Here is an 8,333-nt window from a genome sequence, read left to right on the forward strand (position 1 = left end):
CCCATTCCAGTAAAGAGTACACCAAATCCAGTTGCCAAATCCCTTTTCGAACCAGAGAGAGCCCCAATTGCAGCAAATAGGACCCCTGTTCCATTTCTTCCCAGTTTAGAAGATGAAGCTTATGTTGTTGTCAGGAACTTTGTGTGCATCTTTCCTTCATGTAAAGGTTATACTGCAGACACAGAACAATTTCCAGTCTTCCTCCGCAACTTACGCGTAAGTAATGTACTAATGTTATTCATGGTCATTACTGCATATGTTTCTACTGACAGAAGACACAAGATTTCATTCTTTTAAATAGGCGAGGAGCAAACTGGATTGTGATGACGAGCAAGAGTTGGTTGCGCTTTTCAAGCACTCGTTGATGAAGTATCGTTCCTACCTGAGGCAAGCGCACTTCGATGGCAAGCCTCTGAACGAATATTTTGTAAAGTCTCCGGTGCTACATTTATCCGACATTGACTGGAATAATCTTGTTACACATTGGTCTCGGCTGCAGTGTAAGGTACTGTCTATGATATCAGGTCACAATTTGAACTACATTTCTGCATTTGCCTTAATGTCTCACTTGTACGAAAACTATTAGCAGAAGAACATTCGTTCTCAAGGGACCACAGAATCTCGCAACTATACTACACACTGCATTGCTCTCGTGAGTACCTCTTGCCCTGTATGACCATACTTACTTTCATAGTTGTTTGATTATGTAGCATCACTGCACATGTTAGCCTCGTAATCACCCATTTGGTGGACATTATAAGATCCGTATGGACTCTTACACAAATTTAGAATCAACCCAATGCTTTTGAAGAGGTTTAGCTCTGCAGTCCTCTTGTAAGGACTGAATGTGGTCTATCACTGTACTTACATTAACAGCTACACCCTCTGTCCCATAATATAAGAACGTTTTGTACAGTACACCAGTGTTCAAAACACTCTTGTATTATGGGAAGAGGGATTGGTTCATTTTGTAGCATTCTGCATCTTATCTCCCTCGCCCACCATTTACTAAAGAAGATCAGATCTATATTTAATCTTACCAACAAGTAGAATACACAGACAATGCCAGTGCAGAAGTGTAGCCCATTGCTTTTGTCAGTACATTTTGTCATGTAATGCTTGTACTTCCAGGGATTGGTAGTTGATTATGTAGCATCAATCTGCATCTTATCTTCATTATCCTCTATCCCTTCCAGTATTATCATATCTATAATTACTCTCTACAAAATGTAGAGTACAGGCAATGCTTATGAAGAAGATTATGTGCTGAAATTCTTGAGTTATCCTTCCCTTGACATGGAGAAGGGCATTATAAAGCCGGTGATAACTGTTAATGTAAGTCAGTCCTTCTAAAGCCTTTATCCTCAATTGCTGTTTAATTTGCTCATACTCCCTATCGTTTACTGCTGTTTAGTTTGCTGTTTCTACCAAAATGCATGTTCGTAAGAACCGTAAGTTCTAAGTTTTACTTGTAAAACCAAATTTCTTATTCATGCCATGCACATTACTTAATACTCCCTATATGTATGCTTGGTTTTGTGGATCTATAATCCAGTGTGTGGTGAAGCAGCCCATGTTTGCACCTTGTCATCTCCTATTTTATCTTACTGATGTGGCTGATGATATGAACAACATGCCATGCACATTATCCAAAATAGATACAATGATTTTCTTTGCCCTTCATCTATGCTTGTTATGTTGACATGGTAATCCAGTAGTGTGGTGAAGCTCCCCGCATTATGAACAATGCCAAATTATGCTATTGATATTTTGAACTTACTCTTTATTTTCTAATTTGAAATTGGGTAGAATTGACAGAACAGTTATCATCTTTGTTTATACACGTGCAAAATCTGTCATCTCTCTGCTTTGTTTCAGGGTGATATGCCTGATGGCATGCACAAGTCTGCTGAAGGCTGTGAGACAAACCCAACATATATTGCAACAAAGAAGGCAAAACATCTTGAAGATAGCGAGACAACCCCAAAGTCTTGTCTTGATGCAGTGTTCAAGTTACTTGAGACTAACAGTCAGACAAGCTCACAGAATTCGTTGTCTGAATCAGTTTGACTTCTTCAGTCCCAAGTTCTAGCAGAAAGGCATTCTGCAACTCAACTTCGACTTGAGGTCCTATCTCTAAGAAAGATTGCGGAGAACACCAATGAGAACCTCATCGCTAAACAGCTACACCTGGAAGCTATGACTGACATGCTAGGCCGGTCTCACAGCCTTGCTCAGCAGCTTGCGCAGCAGTTCCCCCGCAAGGCTAACCTTTCTTGAACTGTCTTGGAAGTGGTCTTGGTTCAGTATTATTTTGTTATGCTGCAACGGTACCCAGTTTTTATAATCTGCTTCTTCGTTGCGCTTTATGATCACTGGTGGCGAACTTCGATGCCCAGTGGATGTAATATACCTTAAATCCTTTATTGTATAGTGTAGGTTTATTCTTAGTTACTATGCCGTAATTTCTTTATTGTATAGAGTAGGTTTGTTCTTAATTCCTATTAGTTACTCCCATCATTCGCTATCTGAAAAAAAATCAGATGTAGTCGATCGGGCTAAAACATTCGATAACGGGCCAGGTTTTTAGCGGGCCACAATTGGGCCGGCTTGCGTCTTTCTTGGGCCCGAATGATTGGGGCCTTGACACATTGCGCCAGGCCCAAACTTACACCGGCCTATATTTTAGTTGGGCCTTTTGTCGATCTAGTGCTTAGTTCGGCCCAGGTAGCGTTGGGCCATTAACAGGGTGAATATTGTACTGGCCTGTTATGGCCGAGATGAAACCATGGGCCTTTAGCAGGCCAAAATGCATGTTGGGCCTCAATTTTCACTAGTCGTCGATGGGCCTTCAGCAGGCCGGAATGTAGACCGGGCCGTTATGGGCCCAGTTAGCTCACGGGCCGTTACTAGGCTGAAACATATCTCGGGCCTTAGTTGGCCCACTGATATCATGGGCCTTTAAGAGGTCGAAAGCTTAGTATAGGCATCAACGGGCCGAATCACGCGACAGGCCTTTAACAGGCCCAAAGTCACGTTGGGCTTAACTGTTTCCACCTTTAGCACGGGCCCTTAGTGGGCCCGATGTCCCGTCGGACCATATATGGCCCATGGGCAGCACGGGCCATTCCGAGGCCGAAAGTCACACCGGGCTGAAATGGGCCCATGTCTACATCAGGCCTCTAACAGGCCGAAAGTCACTGGGTTGTAGTTGGGCCCGAATATTCGGCGAACAATTAACGGGCCAGATCTGGCTTCGGGCCGCAAATGGGCCCAAATATTGGGCGAACAATTAACGGGCCAGATCTGGCTTCAGGCCGTAAATGGGCCCAAATATTGGGCGAACAATTAACGGGCCTGATCTGGTTTCGGGCTGTAAATGGGCCTTTATTAAGCAGGTCGTTATTAGGCTGGCCCACTAGTACCTGATTAAGTTCTACGGGCCTTTGACTGGGCCAGCCATTTTAAGCTATATGGGCCTCTGTTGGGCCCAGCCACGTGTCAACGTACCATAGGCATGTCTCCTCCAATGGACGGGCGACATCTGGCCCACTGACGAGCTGACAGGTGTTCCCTTCGGCCAATCAGAATTTTACACGTGGAAATTTCCCATTGGTCGAGGCTGTTAACGGGTTATCGGATCCAAAATCCAACCCGATAGCTTAACGGCGTTCCGTTACGGTGGATGCCACGTGTCGGTCACCCTTGACGAAAGCACTTCTGTGACGCACGATTTATCGTCATGGAAGTGGACACTTTCGTGATGATAATTTTGGTAATATCATGGAACACTTCTACGACAGCACAGGTATGACTATCTTGATTCTGTCATAAATTTGTCATGGATGTACATGCATGACAAAAAATGTGACCTACTGTGACAAACACGTATCATCACGGAAGTGTATTTTTTTTTGTAGTGAGGCCATGCTCCCCCGCCGATCGCTGGGTAAAATCACCTCATTTTTACTATACTTCCTCCGAATCGGTTTACTACATGGCATGCACGTAGTTCTAGGTTGAGAATTTAACTGGCTATATATATATATATGATGAACAGTATGCTAGCCTTTTAAAAAATGTATACTTTTGTACAGTAGTACTCCACTATCGATGGATTGCGCCATGGAGCAAAAATTGAAATTTTCAAAAAAGGTGGTACATATAGAGAGCGCTCGTCGCCAAATTATGCATATAGTACTATTAAAAAAGCTAGTACGTGCTTAATTGGGGTGCTAAATTCTATTAAAGAATTACTAGTACTAGTATGTACATACTAAAGAGTTAAAGTAACGAGAAGAAACATAACATAGTTTTGCTGGGGGCTTAGCACAACACACCCCTCAAATGAAGCTAAGCACACCTGAAATTAAACTATGCAACTAATCTGGTAGACACTGCATTAGAAGTTTAGAACCGCCATGAGCAACGACACTGCCACCTTACTCGGAGTCCTCGTCCACGTCCTCGACTTCATCCTTGTCCCTCTTCCTCTTGGCTGATACTTCTTTGCTTGAACCGCCAACTTGGCTGTTGCTCTTCATCCAACCCTTGTAGATGTTGAAACAAAGGTAGCCATCCATTGCAGCGTAGTGGATGTGGTCTATATCTAGTACATTCCGCTGCCATGCATGATGATGAAATGTGTAATGAGGTTTCTCCAGTTTGCGGTACGAAGGATGAACCATGGCTCCTGCCAGGGTCAGCATTGAGGGCTGACGAGAGGGCACCAGCCAATTCTTCTGGAGGTTGAAGGGGTTGCCTACAACGAGGCCTATCCGACGCAGGACTTCTTTGTCGTTCTTAAAGTCTACAGTAACGAATTTGACTGTTTTGTCCTCGAAGAAGTTCTTAAAATCCTGGCACTCAATGTCAGCATGGCATATGTGGTAGACCAAGCAAATGTTATGTACGCAAACCTGGATCACGGCGGGCTTCTTCCTCTCTTCGTCCTTTAGATCCTTCTCTCGTCCCATGACTATGGTGTACTCAACATCTAGCCCAGCGACCCACTCATCATGTGAGTTTTCGAACATGCGTCTGAAGCGAGAAAGGCATCCCTTCACCGTCGCGGAAGAACGGGTGTAGATGACGTCGAACTCATCACCAGTGATGGTTCTAACCTTGTACTCACCGCCGATCGGGGAGATTTGGGACGCCATGGATTTGGGAGGAGGATTAGGATTAGTGGAACTGCCATAATGTGAATGGACGGGACGACTAGGAGCGAACCGCCGTAGTATTAAAGGACATGCGGGAAAGAGTAGGAGCGAACTGCCAGCGTGCGAACGGCAGGGTAGTGGCTTTCCAGTCTCCCATGGTACGGGCTTCCGAGAGCCCTTGGATCTGAGATCGAATGGTTGCATGGCGTGATTCTAGACCTATGGGTGAATATCCTATCCTGGAGGGTTATTCTTAAATTTTCAGCAACTTAGCATGCGACCGTTTGATCTCAGATCCAAGGGCTGCCAACAGCCTATATCTTGGTCGCGCCTACCACGACCGTCGCGTCGCTCGTGCGGTCGCGCCCTTGGAGATTTAACACGGTGCGTTAGGCTATCTGATGTTGGCATGTCATACATAGTCATCACTTAGTCACTCATACTACAACAAGGTTGGCTATAAGGTTGGCTATAAGTGTATTTTTTTACTCCTCTCTATCTCTTTCTTCGTACTCCCTCCGTCCCATAATATAAGAACGTTTTTGACACTAGCTAGTGTAGTGTCAAAAACGTTCTTATATAATGGGACATAGGGAGTACTAGTATTTGTTGCATTTGCCAAGGAGTGACCTCTTCCAATGAAATGGTGTTGCTAAGTTTGCTTCATTTAATTAGCTATAGACTCAAAATTGTATTTTCACCTAGGTACACGCGCTTAGCACCGTTTCTTCCTTGGGTCACCAAACTAGTCTCTCTCTTCTTGATTAACTTGCCACATCAGACTTTATGCCTGTTGTTAGATAATAACGAGATAAAACGAGACAAAGAGAGACACGGATTTTTACATGGAAACCCTTGCGGGAGAAAACCACGGACGCACGAAGGCACAATCACTATAATGGAGGAGTATTACAAGCACGAGACGACAGGCCGTCTGAAGTGCGACTACATGGGGTATATAAGAGGGCAATACATGAGAGTCCTTGGAGGACAAGTAAATGAGTTGTACTCGTACGCGTCGACGTCAATGCAAAGGCCCACACCATTTGTACTACGTCTAGTCCAACACGGTACTAGAGGTCTCCTTGATGGATATGAACCTGGTAATACTAGACGTAGTACAAACGGTGTGGGCCTTTGCGTTGACGTCGACGCGTACGAGTACAACTCGTTTACTTGTCCTCCAAGGACTCTCATGTATTGCCCTCTTATATACCCCATGTAGTCGCACTTCAGACGGCCTATCGTCTCGTGCTTGTAATACTCCTCCATCATAGTGATTGCGCCTTCATGCGTCTGTGGTTTTCTCCCGCAAGGGTTTCCACGTAAAAATCCGTGTCTCTCTGTCTCGTTTATTTCTCGTTATTATCTAACAAGTGGTATACAGAGCTGAGGTTTTAGATACGAGATTTGAGATCGAGAAGATTAGGGTTCGGTGCGCCGCCGAGTCCGAGACGAGGTCTGCCGCACGGGTGATTTATCAGGGGCGTTGCTGCCCGAGATCGACAGGGAGTCAATTTGCTGTACCTACGCGTACAAATCGCCCAGGCTGCCGCCCTTCTTACCGTGTCGTCTAGAGTTCCGCCGAGTAGTTGTTGCTGCTTGTTCAAGTCTCGAGGAGCAATCTGTCCAAGCGCTAGAGTTCCTGCTGCTACAGGCGCCTTTCTGATCTGCTGCCGCTGCTGCTCCATTACGCAGCGTCTGTGTGCTGCTCCGAGGGAATCAACTGTAGCTGCCAGGCTACTCTTCCACTAGTACTACGTGACATGGAGGATAGTACTACTAGTTTATCTCTACTAGTTCACCTCCAATTGCTACGTGTACCAGAGGCTTACCAGGTGCTATTTACTCAATACTTTTTCGTCTGCGCTACAAATTAATTCTACGAGGATTATTTCTTTCGACTTGTACTACTTTGTGTACACAGATTTATCGACTCATGGCATCCATGAAGTACGATCTTCCGCTGCTGGACCGTGACACAAGGTTTACCCTATGGCAAGTCAAGATGCGGGCGTTGTTGGCACAGTCCGACTATGATGTAGCACTGGATAGTTTTGGGAAGAACCTAATTCAAGATTGGAGTGATGAGGAGAAAAGAATTGATTGCAAAGCTTTGTCACAAATTCAACTCCATTTGCATAATAATATTTTGCAGAAAGTTTTGAGCGAGAAAACTGCCGCCGCTCTATGGTTAAAGCTGGAAGGGATTTGCATGACTAAAGATCTCACCGGCAAGATGCATCTGAAGCAAAAATTACTCCTGCACAGGTTACCCGAGGGAGGTAATGTTTTGAATCATATTTCAGAATTTAAAGAGATCATATCTGATCTAGCTGCAATGGAGGTTAAGTATGAAGAAGAAGATACTGCTTTAATGTTACTTTGTTCACTGCCAAGTTCTTATACCAATTTTAGAGACACCATATTATACAGTCGTGATACTCTCACACTTAATGAAGTTTATGAAGCTTTGAACTCTAAGGAGAAGATGAAATTAATGGTGCCTCATGATGGTTCAAGTTCATCCCAAGCTGAGGGATTATCTGTTCGTGGCAGGACAAAGGAGAAGAACTCCAATAATGGAAACAGAGGCAAAAGTAAGAACGGCTACAGGGGGCGATCGCAATCCAGAGACAAGAAGTATTGCAGATATTGCAGGAGAGACGGGCATGACATCTCTGAGTGTTTCAAGTTGCAGAACAAGGAAAAGAGGAAAGGTAACAAACAAGGTGACAATTCTGCTAACGTTGCTCGTGATGATAGTTTTGATGATGCTCTTGTTGTTATTGCTGGATGTGCTGAGACCAATGATGAGTGGGTACTTGACACTGCATGCACTTTTCATATGTGTCCACATAGAGATTGGTTTAATACTTTTGATTCCACTACTTCTGTTGGTTCCGTTTTGGGTTTTGATACCATGCAAGATTGAAGGCATAGGTTCTATTCAAATCAAGATGTTCGATGGCATAATCAGAACTTTGACAGATGTTCGGTATATTCCGAAGATGAAGAGAAATCTTATTTCTATGAGTGCCCTTGATGCAAAGGGGTACAAATATTCAGGTGGAGATAGTGTTTTGAAGGTCACCAAAGGTTCCCTTGTTGTGATGAAAGGTGACTTAAGTTCGACCAATGGTCTTTATTACCTTCGAGGTTCTACTGTTT

Source organism: Triticum aestivum, chromosome 6B (genome assembly GCF_018294505.1).
Source record: "Triticum aestivum cultivar Chinese Spring chromosome 6B, IWGSC CS RefSeq v2.1, whole genome shotgun sequence".
Lineage (NCBI taxonomy): Eukaryota > Viridiplantae > Streptophyta > Magnoliopsida > Poales > Poaceae > Triticum > Triticum aestivum.